Source organism: Scyliorhinus torazame, chromosome 16 (assembly GCF_047496885.1).
Source record: "Scyliorhinus torazame isolate Kashiwa2021f chromosome 16, sScyTor2.1, whole genome shotgun sequence".
In the NCBI taxonomy this organism is placed as follows: domain Eukaryota; kingdom Metazoa; phylum Chordata; class Chondrichthyes; order Carcharhiniformes; family Scyliorhinidae; genus Scyliorhinus; species Scyliorhinus torazame.
The window spans coordinates 157328841-157355385 of record NC_092722.1 but is presented as its reverse complement, the minus strand read 5'-3'; positions in this window follow the sequence as shown (position 1 = coordinate 157355385).

Genomic DNA, 26545 nt, shown 5'->3' with positions numbered 1-26545 from the left:
ACACATACGCAGTTAAACATGGAAATCAGAGGTTCCTATCTGATATGCACTGCTACTCCTCAAGCTTTGCCACACTGGTACCTTGCTGAGAGACTTGAACATTAAAATACATATAGCAACATAAAGTTGCTTTGATTACTAATAGTTACAACTAAATGTGTCATAAAAATAGGACACATGCATTAAGGTATTAGTGAAGTATTTAATGGTGCGGTAAATCTAAATCACTGTCAAATGATCTGCATTGGAACCTTTATAAGTGTGAAGTCTCATTCCTTCAGATTTTAATTATTGTTAGATTTTTAAAAAAATTATGTTTTTATTCATTTTTTATCTCTCTCTTAAACTCATCTTTCTTTTCATCACTTTATTTCATTTGCTGCAACTGATTTGAAATAAATATAATTTTCTAATGTTTCTTTCTGGTTTAGACTCTGAGCTTGATCTCTACTCTTTCAAAACCCATTCCACTTATCCTGATTTAAAATCGGCCGACGATGTCTCAGTGATGATTTTCCGATCTGACTGACATGTTGGGATGAATTCTCCCGGTAAGTGGAGATGAGGTTGGCATCAGGAGGTGTTGGGAAAGCCACATTGCATTAGTTTGCGATGTCTTCCTCCTGCCAGGCAAATTTCCCAGAAGCAGCCAGAGAGTTAGAATGGGAGGTCACTGACCACCAGGTCAAATGAGGCAAGAGCACAGCGGGAGGTAATTGTTTGCCAGTAACTGAATAGCATTAAGCTGTGCAGAATTTCTTTGCAGGAAGGTTCACGGCTGTCATTGGAAGGGAATGTACTTTCAAGGCATTTCTCTGTGGAGGAACAGCTGTGAAGGCCAATAATTGGAAGGCTTTCTTCCACGAATCCTGCAGCAAGCCCAGGCAAGGCAAGGGGATGAAACCCACTGATAATTGTTTGTTGCAAAGGGAGATTGAATGCCCTGAATTCAGAGTTTGCCTTCTCCAAGCAAGAGGATGGTGAAATAGAGGAACATCAGAGTCACATGGGAAGAAGCAGCACTAGAAAAAAGAGAACCAGGGGCATGATGCTCTACAAGTACGTATACCCAGAGGGTGCATAGGGCAGTAAGGCAGTCAAGTGCTAATAGATTTGACCACAGACAACAATTCAGATCATGGAATTGTTGGAGCACTGTCTCTCCAAAGACTAAGAAGGGGCAATATCTTGGAAGGGTCTTCAAATGAGGCTTTGTGGGTAGAGCTTAGGAATAACAAGGGGAAGTCACATTGCTAGGAGTGTATTATAGGCCCCCAAACAGTCAGCAGGCAATAGAGGAGCAGATATGTAGAACATTCACTGAGGTGTGTAAAAATAACAATAGGAGATTTCAATTTCTGCAACATTAATTGGGACAGTCATAGTGTAAAGGGTTCAAAGGATTTCTTGAAATGTATTCAGGAGAGCTTTTTATGTCAATATGTCGACAATCTAACCAGGGATGGCATAGTGCTCAATCTAATTCTGGGGACTGAAGCCAGACAGTGTGTCCGAGGTGATAGTGGGGAGCATATTAGTGATAGTGACCACAACACAGTACGATTGAAGTTAGTTATGGAAAAGGAAAAAGAATGCCTGCAAAAAATGGTTTTGGATTAGGGAAGGCAGATTTTATTAAAATAAGGCAGGATCTGGCCAAAGTTGACTAGCAAAGCTTCTGATGAGAAAATCTATTTTAGAGCAGTGGAGGGAGGCGGGGGGGGGGGGGAGGGGGGGGGGCTTCAAAAGAAATGAGGAGTGTACAGGCCCAACATACTCCTAGATTTCACTCTGAAGGGCACAAACAACAAGCCCCGTGAACCCTAGATATCTAGGAGTATTCAGGACTGAATAACAAAGAAAATACAGGCTTTTAGCAGGTACAAAGGGAGTTAATAGACAGAGGCCTTAGTGGAATATAGAAAGTGCAGGAGGGGAATCTTAAGAAAGCAATTAGGAGAGAAAAGAGGGGGCATGAAAAAAACACCGATGGGTAAGGTTAGAGAGAATCCCAAAGTATTCTGTAAGTAAATTAAGCGGAAAAAGTTAACCAGGGAAAGAATAGAGCCCCATAGGAACCAAGGGGGCAATCTGTATGTGGAGTCAGAGGACATTGGTATGGTGTTAAACGAATACTTCACATCTGTCTTCACTCAGGAGAAAGAGAAAGTAGCACAGAATTCCGCGAGAGGGACTGTGAGATTCTTGAACAGTTTGACATAAGGACTGAGAAAGTTTTGGTGGGCTTAAAAGTGGACAAATCCCCAGGTCCAGATGAGTTGCCCCCCAGAGCGCTGAGAGAGGCAAGGGAGGCAATTACAGGGGCTCTGACCCAAATTTTTAATTACTCTCTGTCCACAAGGGGGGTACCAGAGGACTGGAGGGTAGCTAATGTGGTTCCACTTTTCAAAAAGGGGGGTAGAAATAAACCAGGGAATTACAGACCAGGGAGTCTCACATCTGTGGTAGAGAAAGTATTGGTGAAAATTCATCTCCACTTGGTGAGACAGGGATAGTCAGCATGGCTTTGTCAGAGGGAGATCATGCCTAACAAATTTGAGTAGGTGATTGAATGTGTAGATGAGGGTAGTGCAGTGATGTCGTTTATATGGCTTTCAACAAAGCCTTCGACAAGGTCCCACATGGGGGACTGATAAAAAAAAGTTTAAATCACATGATATCGAGGGTTATTTGGCAAGTTGAATCCGGAACTGGCTTAGCGGTAGAGATGGAGGGTGGTGGTAGATGGCTGTTTGTGCAACTGGAGGCTAGTATCCAGTGGCATACCACAAGGATTGGGATAGGTAGGGCAGCACGGTGGCGCAGTGGTAGCACTGCAGTCTCACGGCGTCGAGGTACCAGGTTTGATCCCGGCTCTGGGTCACTGTCCGTGTGGAGTTTGCACATTCTCCCCGTGTTTGCGTGGGTTTCGCCCCCACAACCCAAAGATGTGCAAAGTAGGTGGATTGAACACGCTAAATTGCCCCTTAATTGGAAAAAAAATGAATTGGGCACTCTAAATTTATTTTAAAAAAAGGATTGTGATAGGTCCCTTATTGTTCGCGATAAATGATATAGATGAGAATGTGTTGGGGGGGGGGGGGGGATAATAAATAAGTTTGCAGATGACATGAAGATTGGCAAGATGATTAAGAGTAAGGAATAAGGTCTTAGGTTGAAGGAAGATATGGGGTCGGTCAGATGGGCAGATCAGTAGTAAATGGAATTTAACCCTGAAAAATGCGAGGTGATGCATTTTGGGTGGAGTAACAAGACAAGGAAGCACTGAATGATTGGCAGGACACTAAGAATCTCAGAGAAACACAGGGATCTTGGGATGCTTGTCCACCCATCACTGAAGGCAACAGGACAGGTTAATAGGGCAGTTAAGAAAGCTTCCAGGATACTTGCATTTATCAGTCAGGGCATAGATTAAAAGAACAGGGAAGTTATGTTGGAGCTGTACAAAAGTTTAGTTAGGCCACAGCTGGGAGTACGGTGTTCAGTTCTGGTCGCTTAATTATAGGAAGGATGTGATTGCACTGGAGAGAGTGCAGAGGAGATTCACCAGAAGGTTGCCTGGAATTGAGCATTGGAGCTATTAAGAGAGGCTGGATAGGCTTGGATTGTTTTCTTTGGAGCAGAAGAGGCTGAGGAGGGGCTTGACTGAGGGAAATAAGATTTTGAGAGATGTAGACAGAGTGGATAAGAAGCAGCTGTTCCCCTTGTCATGATATGCACTCATGCACATAATGAGATACACACAGGCAGTGACAGACACCCAGTACAGTCAATCAACACACAGGACAGAAGACAACCAATCACCAGGCAGAACTCTAGAAGGTGGTCTCCCACTAGAAAACACACGAGGCATCAACACTCTGCCTCTTTCCACTGGTGACAACTGGAGTAACAGTCAGGGTGTATATATCAGTTAGCACCTTCTACACGTGGCTCAGAGCTAGTCTGGTCTAGTTAGTTATAGTAAGCACGCTTAGATTAGTAGAGTGTCAAACCCACAGCGAACTGTGTGCACTGCTTAACAAGTTCAATAAAGCTTTTTGAACCAACACCAAAGTTTGGAGTCTACTTTCAAGTACAACTGCATCCAGTTGCAGTCCGTGTTACCCCAGGGTAATTAACACAACATGGTACCAGTGGTCTACTATCTCTAAGTGGTTTACCTCGAGTGATTCCGTGACGACCAGCAAGTGCCTTCCAGTGGCATGGAGAAGATCCAGGCCCCTCCACAGCTAAGGATCTTCGGCAATCTCGGCGCCAACTGGCGGGTCTTCAAGCAAAGGTTCCTTCTCTACATTGAGGCCTCTGACCTCGAGGATGCGTCCGATGCCAGAAAAATCACGCTGCTCCTATCAATTGCGGGTGACCAAGCCATCCAGATTTTCAACTCACTTAATTTTACCGACGGCCAGGACAAGACCAAATTCAAGACCGTATTGGAGAAGTTCGACAGTCACTGTGAAGTCGAAACAAACGAGACCTTTGAGCGCTATATCTTCCAGCAACGCCTTCAGGATAAGGATGAAATGTTCCAATCCTTTCTAACTCATCTCCGTATATTAGCGCAGTCCTGCAATTATGGTGCAAGCGCTGATTCCATGATCAGGGATCAGATCGTGTTTGGGGTGCACTCTGATTCCTCGCGGGATCAACTCCTCAAAATTAAGCACATGACCCTGCCAGTCGCAATCGAGACGTGTATAGTGCATGAGCATGCGAGAAATCGGTACTCCCATCTCAAATCGGTAGAATACGAAAAACTTGCCTCCCACGAGGCAGAGTGTACAGGCCATCGCCTGGATGCAGCGCCTCAGTACCGATGAAAGCGGCCATTTCGCGCTCTTTTCCCGGGGCACCACACATGCGCAACACGAACGGGAGAACGAAGTGGCTGAAAACCAAACTGCGCAGGTGCGTACATCGGCTGACCGCAGTGCGCATGTGCGACGACGCACAGAGCGTAACGACGTCAACGTCATGACGTGCCCGAACTGCGGCACCGCCCACTTAAAGCAGCAATACCCTGCAAAAGGCAAGCGATGTTTAAATTGCGGGAAGCCTGGACATTATGCAGCCTTGTGTAGGTCTGCACCACCAGTCAAGGGCCAGCGAACCCAATTCCAATGCAAGCGCGTTTGATGTGTACAGCAAGGTTTACTGGATTCTGATCCTGGTGCACTACGGATCCAGAGGACGACTGCCTGGGCATACTCACATGTAGTGATGATGCCCAATCGTGTGGGCATCATCACTACATGTGAGTATGCCTCTTCAAATTCAGCAAGACGCCTATCTATCCTCAATGTGGATTCCGCGGAAGAATGGCGTGCTGTCATACAAGTTAATCAATGCGGCAGCCAGTTCAAGCTGGACACTGGTGCTTCTGCCAATCTCATCTCTCAAGCTGATTTTGACCACATTAAAAAGCAACCCAAAATTCTTCCCCCAGCCTGCCAGCTCCTCGATTATAATGGCAATGCCATAACTGCACTAGGATCTTGTCATCTATTCGTATCCAACAAGACCATCAATGCCACACTGCGATTCGAAATCGTCAATCCTGACAAGGTGCCCATGCATGCAAGCTACTCAACCTCATACAGCGAGTCCATGCCATGTCTTCTTCCAATGTGGATCTTCCGGCTGACATTGATGACATCCTTGCTCAATATCCGGATGTGTTTGATGGAATGGGCACTCTGCCATACTGCTCCAAGATCCTACTCAGGCATGATGCCATGCCTGTAATCTATGCACCACGCCAGGTACCGGCTCCTCTGAAGGAACGTTTAAAGGCACAGCTACAGGAGCTCCAAGCCCAGGGCATCATCTCCAAAGTGATGGAACCGACTGACTGGGTCAGCTCGATGGTCTGTGTGAAGAAGCCCTCAGGAGAGTTGCGGATATGCATAGATCCCAAAGATCTTAACCGGAACATAATGCGGGAACTACCCGATCCCGAAGCGGGAGGAACTGACCAGTGAGATGGCACACGCCAAATTCTTCACGAAGCTAGATGCATCGCGTGGTTTCTGGCAGATACAACAGGACGAGTCCAGCAGGAAGCTCTGCACATTCAACACACCAATTGGCAGGTACTGTTATAACCGTATGCCGTTCGGCATTGTCTCAGCCTCTGAAATCTTCCACAGGATCATGGAGCAGATGATGGAGGGCATTGAGGGTGTGTGTGTCTACATAGATGATGTGGTCCACGACCCCCGAGGAACACATATCTCGTCTCAAGCAAGCCTTTCGACATGTCCATGCAAACGGCCTCAAGCTGAACAAGCCAAGTGCTCCTTTGGCATGTCAACCATCAGGTTCTTGAGCGACCAGATATCCCAGCAGGGTGTGTGACCAGATTCGGACAAGGTCAAGGCCTTAACGCCATGAAGACCCCGGAAGACAAGAAGGCGGTACTACGCTTCCTCGGAATGGTGAACTTCTTGGGAAAAGTCATTCCCAACTTGGCCTCACACACCACGGCTCTCAGGCATCTGGTGAAGAAGTCCACTGCATTCCAGTGGCTACCCACACATCAAGCAGAGTGGTTCGAGCTCAAAGCAAAGCTCACCACTGCTCCGGTACTAGCGTTTTTTAACACGGACAGGGAAACAAAAATCTCCACGAACGCAAGCCAGGACGGAGGTGCAGTGCTCCTCCAGAGGTATGACTCCTCGTCCTGGGCTTCAGTTGCTTATGCGTCAAGGGGCATGACTCCTATTGAACAGAGGTACGCCCAAATAGAAAAAGAGTGCCTGGGCCTCCTAACTGGCACTGTAAAGTTCCATGACTACGTCTACGGTCTACCTACATTCACAGTGGAGACTGACCACAGACCCTTGGTCCATATCATTCATAAGGACTTGAATGACATGACGCCCAGGCTTCAGCGCATTCTCCTTCGACTCTGAAGGTAGGATTTTGAGTTAATATACACACCAGGCAAGGAGCTGATAATTGCGGATGCCCTGTCCCGCTCCTGCACCTCGCCCTGTGAACAGGTTGACTTCATCCACCAGATTGTGGCACAGGTGCAGCTGTGTGCCAGCAAACTCCTGACCTCAGATGAAAGAGTGGTCAGCATTCGTGAAGAGACTGCCAAAGACCCTCTTCTGCAGCGTGTAATGCACCACCTTGCAAATGGCTGGCAAAAAGTGCGATGCCCTCAGTTCTTTAATGTAAAGGACGACCTGACAGTCGTCGAAGGGATCCTCCTCAAGCTAGACCGTAACGTTATTCCTCACAGTCTGCAGAGCTTAGTGCTCAAACAAATCCACAAGGGACACCTAGGTGTCAAAGTGTAAGCGCAGGGCCCGGCAGGCTGTCTATTGGCCTGGAATCAGCCAGGACATATCCAACATGGTCCTCAATTGTGCGACCTGCCAGCGTTTCCAGCCTGCTCAAACAAAAGAAACACTTCAGCAACACGAGATTTTGACCTCTCCATGGTCCAAGGTGGGAATCGACCTTTTTCACGCCAATGGGTGTGACTATGTGCTCATCATAGATTACTTCTCAAATTACCCGGAAGTTGTGAAGCTGTCAGACCTCACATCAAGGACAGTCATCAAGGCCTGCAAGGAGACATTTGCCAGGCATGGTATTCCACCCACTGTCATGAGTGACAATGGTCCCTGCTTCCACAGCCAAGAGTGGTCCAATTTCACCAAGGCGTACCAATTCAACCACATCACCTCAAGCCCACACTACCCGCAGTCCAACGGGAAGGTTGAGAAAGGGGTCCATATAGTGAAGCAACTGCTCTGCAAGCCTGCGGACTCGGCTTCTGGCTCCAACCTTGCACTGTTGGCATACAGGGCAACCCCTCTGTCCACCGGTATGTCTCCGGCTCAACTCCTCATGAATAGAGACCTGCGGATGACTGTTCCAGCCATACAGTTACCAGACCTGGATCACCTCCCAGTGCAGCAACTCAGGAACCGGCAAAAGCTGACGTACAATGCTCATGCTACCGATTTCCCTGTGCTATCTCCGGAAGATGCTGTTCTGATGCTACCTGATGGAGGCTGGTCAGCTCCAGCTGTTGTTGTTCGACAGGCTGCACCCAGATCGTTTGTGGTCCGTATGGCTGATGGCTCCATTGTCAGGCGCAACAGAAGGGCACTGCGCAAAGTTGCCTGCCCACCACCAGATCCTACTTTTCCATATGTTGTTGTGCCTCCTCCGGACACCTCGCACCGCGAGGCCACCAATCTGGCAGCAATCCCGCCTGTCAAGGCGCCGTCGTCCCCACTTCCACCTCTTAGGCGGTCTACAAGGATCAGACGCAAGCCCCAAAGATTGGACTTATAGACATTTATCTTGTAAATTTTGTTCTGTATCTGCAAGCTAGACACCTCTTATGTATATATTCATTCACTCGTTTTCATCCACTCGCCATTTAATGTAAATAGTTCTACATGTAAATCCAGTCGCATATGCTCCAAGCAACCAACATTTTTTTTTTTAAAAAGGGGAGATGTCATGATATGCACTCATGCACATAATGAGATACACACAGGCAGTGACAGACACCCAGTACAGCCAATCAACACACAGGACAAAACACAACCAATCACCAGGCAGAATGCTAGAAAGTGGTCTCCCACTATAAAACACACGAGGCATCAACACTCTGCCTCTTTCCACTGGTGACAACTGGAGTGACAGTCAGGGTGTATATAACAGTTAGCACCTTCTACATGTGGCTCAGAGCTAGTCTGGTCTAGTTAGTTATAGTAAGCACGCTTAGATTAGTAGAGTGTCAAACCCACAGCGAACTGTGTGCATTGCTTAACAAGTTCAATAAAGCATATTGAACCAACACCAACAAGGTTTGGAGTCTACTTTCAAGTACAACTGCATCCATTGCAGTCCGTGTTACCCCAGGGTGATTAACACGACACCCCTTAGTTGAAAGAACAATAATGAGGGGGCATAATTTTCAGGTGCTAAGGGGCAGGAGGTTGAGAAGGGATTTGAGGAAAAATATTTTCACGCAGAGGATGGTGGGAGTCCAGAATGCACTGCTTCGGTGGGTAATAGAGGCGGGAAAACTTACAACTCATAACTAACGACTATCACAACCTTTAAAAAGCATGTGGATAAGCACTTGAAATGTCATAATAATCAAGGCTATGGACCAAGTGCTGGAAAATGAGATTAGTATAGATTTAGTAGTTTTGCCAGTGCAGACTCAATGGACTGAAGGGCCTCTTCTGTACTGTATGACTCCATGATTGCAATTATCAAGACAGGTGGTCATTGACCAATGTGGCATGAAAAGGCTGCAGCCACTGGGATGTGGTGGCAGTTAAGTAACTATGGCTCTCAACTTTGTTTGCTAAGGGTCAACCCAGGAATCGCCTGGAAACATTGTGGGATCTCACCATCTATGATCCATCATTGCATAAGGTGGATGATTGATGCCTTGTTCGGAAAAGCAGATGAATACATATGGGGCGAGATTCTCCGACCCCCCGCCGGGTCGGAGAATCGCCGGGGGCTGGCGTGAATCCCGCCCCTGCCGGTTGCCGAATTCTCCGGCACCGGATATACAGTGGGGGCGGGAATCGCGCCGTGCCGGTTGGCGGGCCCCCCGCCCGCGATTTTCCGGCCCGGATGGGCCGAAGTCCCGCTGCTAAAATGCCTGTCCCGTCGGCGTAGAATAAACCACCTGCCATACCGGCGGGACAAGGCGGCACGGGCGGGCTCCGGGGTCCTGGGGGGGCGTGGGGCGATCTGGCCCCGGGGGGTGCCCCCCTGGTGGCCTGGCCCGCGATCGGGGCCCACCGATCCACGGGCGGGCCTGTGCCGTGGGGGCACTCTTTCCCTTCCGCCTTCGCCACGGTCTCCACCATGGCGGAGGCGGAAGAGACTCCCTCCACTACGCATGCGCGGGAATGCCGTCAGCGGCCGCTAACGCTCCCGCGCAAGCGCCGCCCGGAGATGTCATTTCCGCGCCAGCTGGCGGGGCACCAAAGGCCTTTCCCGCCAGCTGGCGGGGCGGAAATTGGTCCGGCGAGGGCCTAGCCCCTTAAGGTTGGGGCTCGGCCCCCCAAGATGCGCCGATACCAGAGAATTTCGCCCATGATTCTGGATCCCATAATGCAAGCCTGAGAAAACTAAGACTAGTGTTTTAAACCTGAATGAAGGTAATATTAAGGGTATGAAAGCAGATCTGGCTAAAGTGAATTGGGAAACAAGGTTAAAAGTTCGGACAGTAGAGATACAGTCGCAAATTATTACGGAGAAATTTAATAACTCAGCAAAGGTTTCTCCTTGTGAAAAACAAAGACACTGAGAATGATGCATCATCCATGGCTAAATAAGTGAGTTAATATAGTAACAAATTGGAAGAAACACTGTAAGAATCTACAATGACTAGTGATAGGTCAGAAGATTGGTCAAATTTTAAGAATTAGCAAAGAATGACTAAACATAAGGGGGCGAAAGAAGAATATGAGAGAAAGCTGGCTAGTAATATAAAAAGCAGACAGTAAGAGTTTCTATAAGTACTTAAATAGGAAACAAATAACTAAAGCTTGTGCCATAAAGAGGGAGTCTCGGGAATTGTAATGGAAAACAAGGGAATGGTAGAGGCATTGAACATGTTTTTTTGTATCTGTCCTCACTGTGGAAGACTCTGAAAACTTCCCGAAGTTACTTGAAAATCAAGAGGTGAAATGGGAGGGAGGAACTTAAAACAATGATTGTCATTAGAGATAAGATGCTGGGAAAAGGATTAGGCGTAAAGGTTGACAAGTCTCCAGAACCAGATGGCCTGTATCGCAGGGTCTTAAAATAAGTGGCTGCAGCTATAGTAGATGCATTGCATATAATCTTCCAAAATGCCTCAGATTCTGGAAGGGTCCCAGTGGACTGGAAAACAGCTAATGTAACACCTTTGTTCAAGAAATAAGGGAGACAGAAAGTATGAAATTATAGAAACAGTTAGTCTAACATCCATCATGGGAAAATGCTGCAATCCATTATTAAGGGGGTTTTTGCAGGATACTAATAAAGTCATAATTTGATCAGGCAGAGCCAATATGGGCTTGTCAAAGCGAAATTATGTTTCACTAACTGAGTTTTTTGAGGAAGTCACAAGCAAAATTTAAAAGGAGAACTTTTAGGTGTGGTGTATTTAGATTTCCAGGAGGCATTTGATAAGGTGCCAAATCAAAAACTACTACACAAAATAAGATTCCATGGTGCAGGGAGGTAATATATTAATATGGATCAAGGATTGGTTAGCTAATGGGAAGAGGAGAGTAGGGACAAAGAGGTATTTTTCAGGTTGGCAATCTTCAACAAGCACCACAGGGATCAGTGCTGGGGCCTCAAATATTTACAATCTGTATCAATGATTTGGATGAAGCGACTAATTATGAGGTAGCTATATTTGCCGATGATACCAAAGATAGGTTATCACTGTTGCTTCACAGTGCCAGGTTCCCAGGCCCGATTCCCGCTTGGGTCACTGTCTGTGCAGAGTCTGCAAGTTCTCCCCGTGTCTGCGTGGGTTTTGTCCGGGCGCTCCATTTTCCTCCCACAATCCAAAGATGTGCAGGTTAGGTGGATTGACCATTCTGAATTTCCCTTAGTGTCCAAAAAATGTTAGGTGGGGTTACTTGGTTACGGGGATAGGGTGGAGGTGTGGGCTTCGGTAGGGTGCTATTTCCAAGGGCCAGTGCAGACTCGATGGACCGAATGGCCTCCTTCTGCACTGTAAATTCTATGATTATGGGCCAAAAGCCACTTATAAATAAAGTTAGCAACACAGAGATACTTGCTCTGTGGGATTTCTTGGAAAGACTGTTTGGGGAGAGATATATATAACACAGATACTTGCTGCACACTTATGTAGAGATTTCTTGGACAGACTTTGGGGAGAGAGAGAGGGACTGAGAGAGATCAAGAGAGATCGAGATCCTCTCAGGAAATAACCTGCAGATCCTTCTGTCTTTGGCAGACTACTGCTCAACCTGACAACATTTCGCAAAACTGTTTCTCAATTTAAAAGCTCCTAGCAGACCGCCAAACCTATATAAAACTGCAAAACCTGGCTCTTCCATTAATTACATCATCTTTAGCCCACTCAGATCCCCATGCCTGCTTACGTAATCTAAGCACTATTTCAAATTATCTCTCCAGGAAATCTCGAACAATCATAATAAAATTCAATTTGGCCTTTCTTCGTAAATAAATATATGGTTGGAATAAATGATTATCTCACAGCTAAGGCATCTTAATTGCACATTTTGCAGACACAGAGTCTGCATGTAAATTAAACTAGGATTTTTAAAACATTACTGCAACAGATATATATACTTTAACCCAGGCTTTTAATAACATTACTGCAATAAAATCTATATAAAATTTCCTGCAATCTATATAAAAGTTCAACACACAAGTCTGCAAAGGGAGAGAGGCAAGTTAAATGACAAAATATTAGCAATTGTTTTGCTGGATAAGGACTTCGGTGCAGTACAACAATCATTTTATTCCAGTGTACACCGGCAGAGGCTCTATTCCACACAGTCAAGAGAATTCTAATTCTACAGCAAGCAACAGCCACTTATATGCTCAAAAATCCCAAGAAGGCAACATATTCTGCATGCACTCATTTACTTAGAAAATCTGCAGATACCGCTTCAACGGTTGTTTTTAACAACTGTAGCAGAATTTGGGACAGTTAACGTCTCCTACCTGAGCTGTATCATGCTACACTTAGCTACACTGTTTGTGATTTATTTTTTCCTGTACTAGCCTGACAAAATGTCTGATCCCAATGTGTACCCTAACAGAGCATAATGCAGGAAAACGTGAACTTGTCCAGTTTAGTGAGGAAGAATAGAAAAACAGTATACTATGTAAATGGAGAGAGGTTGCACAACTCGGTGGTGAAGAAGGATCTGGGTGACCTGCTACGTGAATCACAAAATGTTACTGTACAGGTACAGCAAGTGATTATGAAGGCAAATAGAATGCTGTCATTTATTACAAGGCAAATGGAATACAAAATAGGGAGGTTTTATTGCTGCTTTACAGGATGAGACCACATCTGGAATACGGTGTACAGTTTTGGTCGTTATTGAAAAGGGGTATAATTGCATTAGAAACAGTTCCGAGAAGATTTCCTTGACTCACTCCTGGGATGAGGTGCTTACCTTATGAAGATACATTGAAGTCATTGGGCCTATAACCATTAAAGTTTAGAAGAATGAGAGGTGATCTTATCGAAACATAAGATTTTTCTATGACGTAAGACTTCTATGACTCGAAGAGGAATGGATTTGAGAGGGTAGACACCGGGAGGGTGATTCCACTTGTGGGAGAGACCAGAACTAGGGAACACAGTTTATGAATAAGAGATCTACTGTTTAAGTTGAGGAGACGTTTTATTCTCTTAAAGGGTCATTAGTCTGTGGAATTCTCTTCCCCAGAAAGCAGTGGAGGCTGGGCCATTGGTTTTACTCCAGACTCAGAGAGATGGGCTTTTTTTAAAAAAAATGTTTTATTAAAATTTTCACAAAATATCAACAACAAAATACAGAAAGAAAAGAACAACCCCCTCCCCATATACATAAATAATAAATTAACAACCTTCATCAACACAAAGGCAAAAATACACGCCTGCTCAAGAAAAACGAAAAACGAACCAACACCCCCCCACCCCCGGGGGTTACTGCCACTACTGACCATCTTCTAACGTTCTGCCAGGAAGTCTAGGAACGGTTGCCACCGCCTTGTACCGATCCCCTTAAGGCGAATTTCACCCTCTCCAACTTAATAAACCCCGCCATATCGCTGATCCAGGATTCCACGCTTGGGGGCCTCACATCCTTCCACTGAAGAAGAATCCTTCGCCGGGCTACCAGGGACGCAAAGGCCAGAATACCGGCCTCTTTCGCCTACTGCACTCCCGGCTCCTCTGCCACCCCAAATATTGCGAGCCCCCAGCCCGGCTTGACCCTGGAACCTACCCCCCTCGACACCGTCCTCGGTACACCCTTCCAAAAGTCCTCCAGCGCTGGGCAGGCCCAGAACATGTGGGTGTGATTTGCTGGGCTCCCTGAGCACCTAACACACCTGTCCTCGCACCCAAAGAACCGGTTTATCCTTGCCCCGGTCATGTGAGCCCTATGCAGCACCTTAAATTGTATGAGGCTGAGCCTCGCGCAAAAGGAGAAAGAGTTCACCCTCCTCAGGGCATCCGCCCACATCCCCTCATCAACCACCTCACCCAACTCCTCCTCCCACTTACCCTTTAGCTCCTCCACCGAGGCCTCCTCCTCCTCCTGCATCATCTGATATGTTGCCGAAATCCTTTCCTCTCCAACCCACACCCCCGACCCTGTCCTGGACCCTGCGTGGCGGCAACAGTGGGAACTCCACCACCTGCTGCCGAACAAACGCCCTTTCCTGCATATATCTGAAGGTGTTCCCCGGGGGGAGCCCAAATTTCTCCTCCAGCTCACCCAGGCTCACGAACTTCCCGTCCACAAACAGGTCCCCCATCCTTCTAATACCTACCCTGTGCCAGCTCAGAAACCCTCCATCTATCCTCCCCGGGACAAACCGGTGATTCTCCCGAATCGGGGACCACACCGAGGCCCCCACCTCCCCCCTGTGACGTCTCCATTGCCCCCAAACTTTGAGGATAGCCGCCACCGGGCTCGTGGTATACCTCGTTGGACGAAGCGGCAGCGGTGCCGTCACTAGCGCCTCCAGGCTCGTGCCCACACAGGAAGCCATCGCCAGCCTCTTCCATGCCGCCTCATCCCCCTCCATCGCCCACTTATGCACCATTGCCATGTTGGCGGCCCAATAATACCCACAGAGGTTAGGCAGCGCCAAACCCCCCCCCCCCCCCCCATCCCTGCACCGCTCCAGGAACACCCTTCTCATTCACGGGGTCTTCTGCGCCCATACAAACCCCATAACGCTCCTGTTAATCCGCCTGAAGAAGGCCCTAGGGATCAGGATGGGGAGGCATTGGAACAGGAACAAAAACCTTGGGAGCACCGTCATTTTAACTGACTCCACTCTACCCTCCAGGGAGAGTGGCAGCACATCCCACCTCTTAAACTCCACCTCCATCTGCTCCAGCAGCCTCAGCAGCCTCGTGAAGTTAAGCTTATGCAGGGTCCCCCAGCTCCTAGCCACCTGGACCCCCAAGTACCTGAAACTCCTCTCCGCCCTTTTTAGCGGGAGCTCACCAATCCCCCTCTCCTGGTCCCCCGGGTGCACTACGAACAACTCGCTCTTCCCCATGTTGAGCTTATACCCGGAGAAATCCCCGAACTCTCTGAGAATCCTCATCACCTCCGGCATTCCCCCCACCGGGTCCGCCACATATAGCAGCAAATCATCCGCATAGAGTGATACCCGATGTTCCTCCCCACCCCGCACCAGCCCTCTCCAGTTCCTCGACTCCCTCAACGCCATGGCCAGGGGTTCAATCGCCAGTGCAAAGAGCAGGGGGGACAGGGCACACCCCTGCCTCGTCCCCCGGCGTTGCCGGAAATACTCTGACCTCCTTTTGTTTGTGGCCACACTCACCACCGGGGCCTCATACAGCAGCCTCACCCACCTGACGAAACCCTCCCCGAACCCGAACCTTTCCAACACCTCCCACAGGTGCCCCCACTCCACCCTATCAAAGGCCTTCTCCGCATCCATCGCCGCCACTATCTCCGCCTCCCCTTCCATCGCCGGCATCATTATAACATTCAAGAGCCTCCGTACATTGGTATTCAACTGCCTCCCTTTCACGAACCCCATCTGATCTTCGTGTATGACCTGCGGCACACAGTCCTCTATCCTCATGGCCAAAATCTTTGCCAGCAACTTAGCGTCTACATTTAAGAGTGAGATCGGCCTGTATGACCCACACTGTAGGGGATCCTTGTCCCGCTTCAGGATCAAGGAGATCAGCGCTCTAGACATTGTCGGGGGCAGAGCCCTGCCTTCCCTTGCCTCATTAAAGATCCTTACCAACAGCGGGCCCAGCAGGTCCGCGTACTTCTTATAAAATTCAACCGGGAATCCATCCGGCCCTGGTGCTTTCCCCACCTGCATGTTCCCTATCCCTTTGACCAACTCCTCCAACCCAAACGGCGCCCCCAACCCTGCCACCTGCCCCTCCTCCACCCTCGGAAACCCCAGCCAGTTCCTCGTAGAAGTCCCTGAAGACCCCATTGATACCCACCGCACTTTGCACCGTGTTCCCTCCTCCATCCCTAACTCCCCCGATCTCCCTAGCTGCCTCTCGCTTCCGAAGCTGGTGCGCCAGCATACGGCTCACCTTTTCTCCGTATTCATATACCGCTCCCTGCGCCTTCCTCCACTGCGCCTTCGCCTTCCTGGTGGTCAACAAATCAAACTCAGCCTGGAGGCTTTGCCGCTCCCTAAGCAATCTCTCCGGGGCCTCCGCGTACCTCCTGTCCACCCTCACCATCTCTCCCTCTCTCTCCTTTCCCCCCTCTCCTTGTGTACCGTAATGGAGATCAGCTCTCCTCTGACCACCGCCTTCAGTGCCTCCCAGACCACCCCTACCTGCACCTCCCCATTGTCATTAGCCTCCAGGTACCTCTCTATACACATCCGGACATGCCCGCTCACCTCCTCGTCCGCCAGCAACCCCACCTCTAGGCGCCACAGTGGGCGCTGGTCCCTCTCCTCCCCCAACTCGAGGTCCACCCAGTGCGGAGCATGATCAGAAATGGCTATCGCATGTACTCCGTATCCTCCACCCTCGGAATCAGCGCCCTGCTCATGTCAAAAAAGTCAATCCGGGAGTAGGCCTTGTGAACATGGGAGAAGAGTGAAAATTCCCTGGCCTCGCAAACCTCCATGGATCCACCCCTCCCATCTGGTCCATGAACCCCCTCAACACCTTGGCCGCTGCCGGTCTCCTGCCCGTCCTAGACCTAGAGTGATCCAATGTCGGATCCAGCACCGTGTTGAAATCCCCCCCCATTATCAGGCCCCCTGTCTCCAGGTCCGGAATCCGGCCCAGCATATGACGCATGAATCCCGCATCGTCCCAATTCAGGGCATATACATTGCCCAACACCACCCGCTCCCCCTGCAGCTTGCCACTTACCATCACATAACTACCGCCATGGTCTGCCACAATGCTCGACGCCTCGAAAGACACTCTCTTCCCCACCAAGATCGCCACCCCCCGATTCTTTGCATTCAAACCCGAATGAAACACCTGCCCTACCCACCCCTTTCTCAACCTTACCTGATCCACCACCCTCAGGTGCGTCTCCTGAAGCATGGCCACATCCGCCTTCAGCCCCTTCAGGTGCGCGAACACTCGGGCCCATTTGACCGACCAATTCAGTCCGCTTACATTCCAGGTTATCAGTCGGATCAGGGGGCTACCCGCCCCCCTCTCCCGCCGCCTAGCCATATCCCTTCCTAGGCCAGCCACCTGCCCGCGCCCCCCGCACGACCCCTTCCCTACAGCGGCAGACCCCCGCCCCGACCTCCTCTACCAACTCCAGCTCCCCCTTGGCCATTCCACCATTCCAGCAGCAACCCGCTCCCCCCGCACCCCCCCCCCCACCCCCCACCCCAGCTAGGTACCCCCTAGCTGCATTGCTCCCCCCATTGCACTCCCATATGTCAGCTGACTCCTGCTGACCCCGGCCACTCCCGCCGTTCCATCGACCCCCCCCAGTGTGGAACTTCCCCTCTCCCCCTGTCCACCAGCGGGATCTCGTCCATTCCACTCCCAGCGCGGGAGAAAAAGCCTGCGCTTCCCAGCTGCAGCCCCGCCCCTTCAGCCCTAAACGTGGGAAAAAAAGCCCGCGCTTTCTACTCGCCCGTCCCCGCCTCCCCTGGCGCAGCACCCTTTCCAGGCCCTGTCCCACTACCCACAACTCAGGCCTCTCTCCTCCCCCTCCCCCCCCCCCCGAGGGGCCCCACCAACCATCGACCCCCCAAGCAGTCATCCCATCCCCCCCCCCGCCACGAGCCCGCCCGGCGGACCTAATTAAAACAATGCCCGATCAACCCCCAAAAAACAAAAAGAAAAACCTCGAAACACAACCCAATAATCCCCAACCATCCCTCCACCGCGACCCCTCATCCCCGACCCTTAGTCTGAGTCCAGTTTTTCGGCCTGAACAAAGGCCCACGTCTCCTCTGGGGACTCGAAATAGTGGTGTCGATCCTTAAAAATGACCCACAGACGCGCCGGCTGCAGCATACCAAACTTCACCCCCTTCCTGTGCAGCACTGCCTTCGCCCGGTTGTAACCGGCCCTCTTCTTCGCCACCTCCGCGCTCCAATCCTGGTAGATCCGGACCTCCGCGTTCTCTCACCTGCTGCTCCGCTCCTTCTTGGCCCACCTTAACACACACTCTCGATCAGCAAACCGGTGGAACCACATCAGCACCTCCTGCGGCGGCTCGCTGGGCTTGGGCCTCCTCGCCAGCACTCGGTGGGCCTCCTCCAGCTCCAAGGGCCCCTGAAAGGCCCCCGCTCCCATCAGCGAATTCAGCATGGTGACTACGTAGGCCCCCACGTCCGATCCCTCCAGCCCATCCGGGAGACCCAGGATCCGCAGGTTTTTCCGCCTCGACTGGTTCTCCATATCCTCGAACCTCGCCTGCCATTTCTTGTGGAGCGCCTCGTGGGCCTCCACCTTCACCGCCAGGCCCAGGATCTCGTCCTCATTCTCCGAGACCTTCTGCCGGACCTCCCGGATCGCCGCCCCTTGGGCCGTCTGGGTCTCCAGCAGCTTATTGATTGAAGCCTTCATTGGCTCCAGCAGCTCTGCTTTCAGTTCCTTAAAACAGCGCTGGGGAAGCTCTTGCTGCTCTTGCGCCCACTGCCTCCACGCTGCCTGGTCTCTGCCCGCCGGTCTCCCGGATGCCATACTCTGGAATGGATGAGGGTTGATAAGGCTGCATGGTGTGACTTAGGGTCCATCTCGTTGTTTCGGACGAGCCTGTATGAATTGTCACGGTGCCAAAAGGTTGTATCTAATTCCGTGGGGACGGAGTCGTCATCGTAGGGCAGTGGTCTTTGGTGGGGTTTGTTGAGGAATGTGATCAGGAAGGGATCACTCAAATCGTATTCAGATTCGCTGGGTGTGGGTCCTGTTGCATGGGGATAGTAGGGTGGCGTGCTGTGGCCATTGTCTGTGTCACAGTCGCTGTCTCTGCTGCTGCTGTCTGTGGGCGTTTCGGGGCAGAGTCTAGACTTCGGGGGTGGAGTTGAGGGTGGGTCCGTGGATGGGGTGGACATGTTGGGTGAGGGTGGGGATACGTGGGCTGTGGGCGGGACGTGGTCTGCTGCGTCGAGCATGACGTGGTGGGTGTGGTTAGACTGCGAGCCATATGCCTTGAGCTGGTTAATATGGAACCACGCGGTCTTCCTGTTGGGGTACTTAATTTTGTACATGGAGGGGCTTACTGTGTCCGCAATGGAGTACGGACCCGAATACTTGGGTGACAGGAACGTGCTGAGGTTGTAAATGGAGAGCATTACCTGCTGTCCTACATCAAACTCAGTCGCGTGCACTGTCTTGTCGAAGCAGGCCTTGCTCTGTTTCTTCCTAGTGCCTAATCGTACTGCGGCTGCTAGCTGAGCCGGTTTTACATTATCAACTAATTGTTTGGCTGCGGTCTCGTGTGTGAGGGCCGTCACTTCGGGGCTGGTCAAGTCAAGTCCTAATAAAAATTCTGTGCCTTTCATGGGGCGTCCGGTCATGAGAGTGTGTGGGGTGTATCCTGTGGATGTTGAAACGGTGTTACGTAAAACATTAATGCAAAAGGGAGGACTGAATCCCAAGTGGTGCTGTTATGTTGGACCATTTTTCGGCATTTTTAAACCTATTGTATGGGGCTGGAAAGCTTCCTTTTAAAATCTCCCTGAGATTACTGTCTTACTTCTGGGCCTGCACTAAATCCTCGATATTAGTCTGTGAGACCTGAACTGCATTCACTGGGGCACTTCGGGGGGGTTCCAAAAATGTCCGTGTCTGGAACCTGCTTTAGCCAGTGCGTCGGCTTTTACATTTCCAGGTGGGGAGGAACGGTGGTGACTTCGACCTTTAACGATGCCAAAAATCCTGTCCTGTGCTTTATCTAAAATGTGCCGGAGCAATGGGGCTGAAGGGAGGGGTTTTCCGGCTGCGGACACAAATCGTCTTGCTTTTCACAGGGGTAGGAATTCTGTGAGGCTGTTACAGACATAGAGGCTGTCCAAGTATATGTCTGCTGGGCTGGGGAAGGAATCTGGGTGATCAACAATGTACACAATGGCTGCTAGTTCTGCCGCCTGCGTGCCTAAGTGTCCTGGTAGTTTTAAGGAGATTTCTTCTAGGGCGTGTCCCTGCACGTCCTCGACATAGATGCCGCATCCTGTAATGCGCTTCCCATCTAATACAGTGGAAGAACCATCCACATATATTCTTAAAGGTGCGCACGTGTCTGTGTGCTGGGGGCTCTGGGGTGAACTACCTATCTTTTTGGGGAGTGTTTTCGCGATAAAGGGGCCTGTGTTGTGGTGCGGTGAGATGATTTCACATTCGTGGGGGGGTGCCTGGGTACTGAAGGTTGCCGGCTAGGAAAGTGTGGGTTTTGGTCCTTGTAACGGTGATGTCCCGTCCCTGCAAAAGAAGGGTCCATCTGGCTGCTCTGATCTGGCTTACTGTACCATCCTTGAGTCGTCCGTCTAGTAAAAGTTGGGTGGGGGGGTGTTCCATGAGGATTGTGATGGGGTTTAGTCCGGTGATGTATGAAAAGTACTGAACTGCCCAGAAAACTGCGAGCAGGTGCCTTCCACAGGCCGAAAATCCCTGCTCCACAGGATCTAAAACTCTGGAGGCGTAAGCCATGGGTCTTAACTGTTCGTGCCGTTTTGGAGGAGCACAGCCGAAAGGGTGCGATCTGTGCTAGCTATCTCGATAGCATAGGGGGAAAGTGGGTCTGGGACCTGCACCTGCAATGAGTGCGTGCTTTAAAACATCTACAGCATCCGTATGCTGCGGAAGCCATTCCCAAGGGGCTCCTTTCTTTAGGAGTTCCGAGAGGGGTGCTGCCTTGGTGGCGAAACCATCAATGTGGTTTCGGCAGTAGCCAACCAGTCCTAAAAATGACCGGAGGGCTGAAACATTCTGGGGAAGGGGCAATTTGACAATCAAGTCAATTCTTTTATGCTCGATCTCGCATTTACCATGTGTGATAATCGTTCCCAAATATTCCACTTTGTCTTTCAAAAGTTGGGCTTTCTTGGGGTTTACTTTACAACCAATCTGCTGTAGGAGTTCCAGGAGTTTGGCCAGAAGCTCGATGTGCTCTGCCTTGGTGTCTGTCTGCAGTAATAGGTCGTCCACATACTGGACCAGACATTCGGGGCGAGAAAATTTTGATAATCCATTTGCCAGCTGTCGGTGGAAAATGGAGGGGGAGTTGTGGAATCCTTGTGGAAGGCATGTCCACGTGTACTGCTGACCTTTAAAAGTGAAGGCAAATTTGTATTGGCACGCTTTTGCCAATGGAATGGACCAGAATCCGTTACTGACGTCCAAAACCGTAAAATATCATGAGTTGAGTCCCTGTTTGAGCATGGTCTCGGGACTTGTGGCTACTGTGGGGGCTGCTGCAGGGGTGACTTTGTTGAGTTCCCGGTAATCGATGGTCAATTGCCATGATCCATCGGGTTTTCTCACTGGCCAAATCGGGGCATTATAGTAGAGGCTCCCAATCTCAGTATGCCTTGTTCTAATAAGCTGTCAATAACCTTTGAGATTTCTCCCTCTGCCTCTTGGGGAAATCCGTATTGCTTCTGGGGTCTAGGGTCAGGTCCTATTATTTGAACCGAACCAGCCGTTCTGCCGCAGTCATGTTTATGACTTGCAAATGCGGTCCTGTTCTTCTGAAGAACTGCCCTAACCTGTTTATCTGCACTAATTGTGGTCGGGTCAAACCAAAATTCGCCGACTGCGCTAATTTTGTTTGCATACTCACCTACTGTGAGCGTTGCGGGGGCTCTTGCTGACTTTGTCATTTTCCAGACACATTGATTTACTGGATCAAATGAAAGGTTGTGGGAGTTCATGAAATCAATGCCCAAAATGTGTTCTGCTGTGTGGTCCAGATCGACCAAAACTCTGGGGTGTTTTGTCATAATGTTGCCAATTTGAATGGGTACAGGGGCTGTGATGTGTCCCTACTGTGAGTGGCCTGTGAAGCCGCTGAGGGTGATTGTGGCTGTAGTGGGCCACGTGTCTTTTTGGAACATGGTGGAGGAATTAATTGTGGTGCGGGACCCTCCTGTGTCCCAGAGAAATTCGATGGGCTGACCCCGTATTTTCGCTGCAACGACTGGTCGGCTGGACCTATCCGAAAGGGTGTCGCAGACCCAACTGGGGGAGCCTGAACACCGTCAGTCAGTTCCGTTCAAGTCTGTCTGGTCTGAATGGGCGCTCACACTATGCATGGGCTTTGTCTTGTTATTATTCAGAGTGCCTGCCTGCCGGGCTCTCTGTGGCTTTCATGGGGCATTGCACTCTCGTGCAAAGTGTCCTAATTGTCCACAGTTGTAACACTCCTGTGGTATCTGTGGGGGGCTGTTCCTGCCTTCGTTCACCCATGCGGGGTTCTGGTGCCTTTCACTGCTTGGATATCTGCCTCTGCCTGCTGTTCTTCAGGTTTCCTAATTGCGGGTTTGTTTTGGACAGATTGCTCCCAGAGGCGGGACAACCTCTTTAAAACCCATTTTTCATTGTGCGCTTCTTCCGAGGGGTCATAATTGGTACAGGCTTTTTGTCCTGCCTCTGTGGCATGGGAGATAAGGGTGCGGGTCCATTTGGCCATGTTGTCTTGGAACAAATGGACGCGTTCTAAGTTTCCAAAAACGGCTGTAAAATGAATCCACAGGCGTCCAGCAAACGCTGTGGGGTGTTTGGTTTTCTTCTGCCTGCACTTATTCAGGCCTTCTACTGGGTCACCTCTGTTGTAACCGATCGCATCTAGAATCGATGTGTGCATCACTGCAAGGGTGCCTCCTCCTACATTCTGTGGGTCGGGAAGGACTGTTACACCGAAGGGTCTAAGCTCAAAACTGTGAGCTTCACTTGCTCATGCTCATCCAGGCCATACATGGTCGCCTGCTGCTTCACTCTAGCAAAGAAGTGGTGGGGGTCTGAGGTGGGAAGGAACAGTGTGATCTTTTTGCACGCGTCCCGTAATTGGGTCACGGTTAAGGGGGTGGTGTAAAGGAATTCTGCGTCTCCGTCCGATGTGACTGTGCGGTGGGTAGTTACTGGATTCATGGGTGCCTGATCTATCTGCTCTGTGGGGGGTTGAGGTACTTTTCTCTTTTGGGACTTTCCTTGCGCACATGATCCCTGAACATACCTATGCGCGGTTTCATTTACTTCTTGCCAATCAGGGCCGTCTTCCTCATCTAATTGGAATTCAAAGGTGCTCTGAAACCCATTTTGCACTGAAAGCAAAGATTGCAGTTCTGCAATCTGCTTCTGGCACTTTGTGTGATCTAATGAGCTTTGTGCTCCGTGGTGGCAGCATGGAGTGCTCTTAACGCTGCCTTTAAATCGCTGCACTGCCTTTGCAATGCCTCTACCTGTTTCTCTGCCTCTTCTCTTACCAGGATTGGACGTTGCGTGTCCTGATAGGCCTTCTCATATTGGGTTTGGAAGCTGCTCAGATGCGCTAGACAAGACTGGTGTGCCCACTTGGCATCATCCACCTCTCCGTGCTTTGCTGCCAACTTCCTTCTTAATTCTATATTCTCCCTCTCGATCTCACTAACATCGACCTTGCTCATTCGTGTCTCTCTTCTATCTCTTTGCGGAGCGTCTGAACGACCTCCTCTGTGCCAAACAGGACATGATTGCCATCGGCTTGTGAGCTTTCCCTAAGCTTTTCTCATGGATCTCTGACAGGTTCTCCCACCAAGTATGTCGTATACTCCCGGGTCCTGTTTCCTCATTGTCACAGAATTCACTCCAAAGGGGCCATCCTTTCGCTTTGAAATATTTTCTGATCTCTTCTTCCCAAACGGGTTACTGTCCTACTCTGCTGCTGGTCGCTGCGACATCGAATTCCTGAGGGTTCATGAGGCGTTCCATTGCCTTCATTGCCATTTCTCTTATCTGAATGCTCTTTCAAAATTTGGAATGAGGGGTACTAAGGCGGTGCTGTAAACACAGGTACGGCGTTCGCTATTTTCCAGAATACAAACTCCCGACAGTTTTTCGCAACAAAAATCTATCAGTTTTACCTTATAGCCCTGTTAGTTACGCATGCTTTAACACACTTCTGAAGTAGGAGGATTGATCAGAACTGCTTGAACACTTTTTCTGTTCCCAATTGGATTCTTCATTCAAATTTTGGGTTCTCCCGGAGTGGTTAGGCCACTTCTAAGTCGGGTCCCGTCAGAATGATGCCAGTAAATGTTGCTAACTTTGGTTGGCTCTTAATTTGTTGCCCGTTGGGTCTTTACTGAATTTGCTCTGTTTCTATAACCTTTGATCTAGAGTCGCCAGATAACTTTATGATACCGCCACGAGGTTCATGTTCAAGTACTGATCAATACCTCAACACACCAATTAGTAAGATTCAAATCAAAACACATTTATTATACACAGTAAATCACTACTCATGCATAAAACTCTACTTTCTAGACTATTCTCTATCACTAAAAGGCCTATACTTAGCTTCGGAACTGGCCCACCAGGTCAGGGGAACAAATGGCCTTTTGTTCGATTCTGAGTCTGCAGGATTCAAAGCTGGTATGGACTGGTAGCTAGGAGCGCCTATCTCGTAGCGTGCGTTGACTGGAGACTTACTTGGTTGTTGCGGCAACTAGGCAGTTCACTGTTAAGGCTTGATTCGAGTTGCTGAGTGACCCTGCCAAGAAGACCGATTTGAACTTGGGGGCTCTACTTTATAGTCCCCAGGGGCTTCGCTCCGTTCGGGGGCGGACCCTGTATCTGGTTCCAAGTGATTGGACTACGTTCCGATCACTTGGATCGATTTCTCCAATACTGGAGCTGTTCCCTGATTGCTGGGTGGTCCCTGAGTGTCCGTTGGCCTTCCTTTGTCTTGGCTCCTTCTGGCGCCGAGGAGTCTGGCTTGGCCTTATTCACCTTACATGTTTCGATTGTACTCGGGGATCGCTCATTAATATGCAGATGGCTGTGAGTTTCAGTGCTGTCTGGGCTTTTGCAAGTTCTAATACACTTTTTTTGCACTTGCTAGTTTTTGCCTGTGTTGGCTGAATTTCCCTGTGGACCTCCATTTTAAGTCAGGAAGTGGCCAACCCAGGTGGCTACAGCAGGCTGAGCTGCTCGGCAGAAGTCTGCCACATCTTAGTCATTGTCGAGATTTGGCAGGGCATTTCCGTTTTAAATGGGCGGAGCCACAGTTGCCACATGTCGTAGCGTCAGCACGTTCGCTGCGCCACCGGGCATGTGCGGTGCGGTCGTGCGCGCCTGCGCATTACGTTTTTTGACATCGCCGTCCCCTCGTTTGGTGCGCACAAGCGCGGGAGTCCGCGAAAAGTGCGCAAAATGGCCGCCCTCATCCAGGCTGAGGCCCTGGAGTTGCTCAATCGCTTGGACCCGTTCCGCCTCGTGGGGACCTTGCCGCGCCGTTTCAGCCGCTTGGATGTGGGAATACCGACTCATGGCGTTTTCGTGTAAGACACAGGTCTCAATGGCGGTCGCTAGGGTGAGCTGGTTTACTTTGAGGAGCTGCTGTCGTCGCGGGTCCGACTGAACGCCAAAAACGATCTGGTCACGTATCATGGAGTCGGAGGTGGGCCTGTAGCTGCAGGACTGCACAAGGATGCGGAGGTGCGTGAGAATGGATTGGAAAGGTTCATCCTTACCCTGCAAACGCTGTTGGAACACGTAGCGCTCGAAACTTTCATTCACCACGACACTGCAGTGAGTGTCAAACTTGAGGAGGACCATCTTGAACTTTGTTTTATCTTCATCATCCGTAAAGGTGAGAGAATTGAAAATGTGGATGGCATGGTCTCCGGCCGTGGAGAGGAGGAGAGCAATCTTCCTGGTATCCGAGGTGTCCTCCCTGTCTGTGGCCTCAAGGAAGAGCTGGAAGCGCTGTTTGAATACCTTCCAGTTAGCCCCTAGGTTGCCGGCAATGCGGAGCGGCGGCGGCGGGCTGATGTTGTCCATGTTGCAGGATGACGGAATGCTGGCGGAAGGCAGATCACTTGCAGGTAGGTGTAAGAAGTGCTAATATCCCTCAACTCCTGGTATCATGTTGTATTGGGTGCTCTGGATCCATGGAACACATACAGGTCACCAACACTTGAGATAGTGCAATACTTTTTATTGAATCATTAATTGTTGTAACATACTCTGACTGTGGGTTGTAGCCACCTGAGTTGGCCACTTCCTGACTTAAAATGGAGTACAGCAAAGGCTGAAGGGAAATTCAGCCAACACAGCAAAAACTAGCAGGTACAAGTTTACTGTGTATTAGACTCTGCAGAA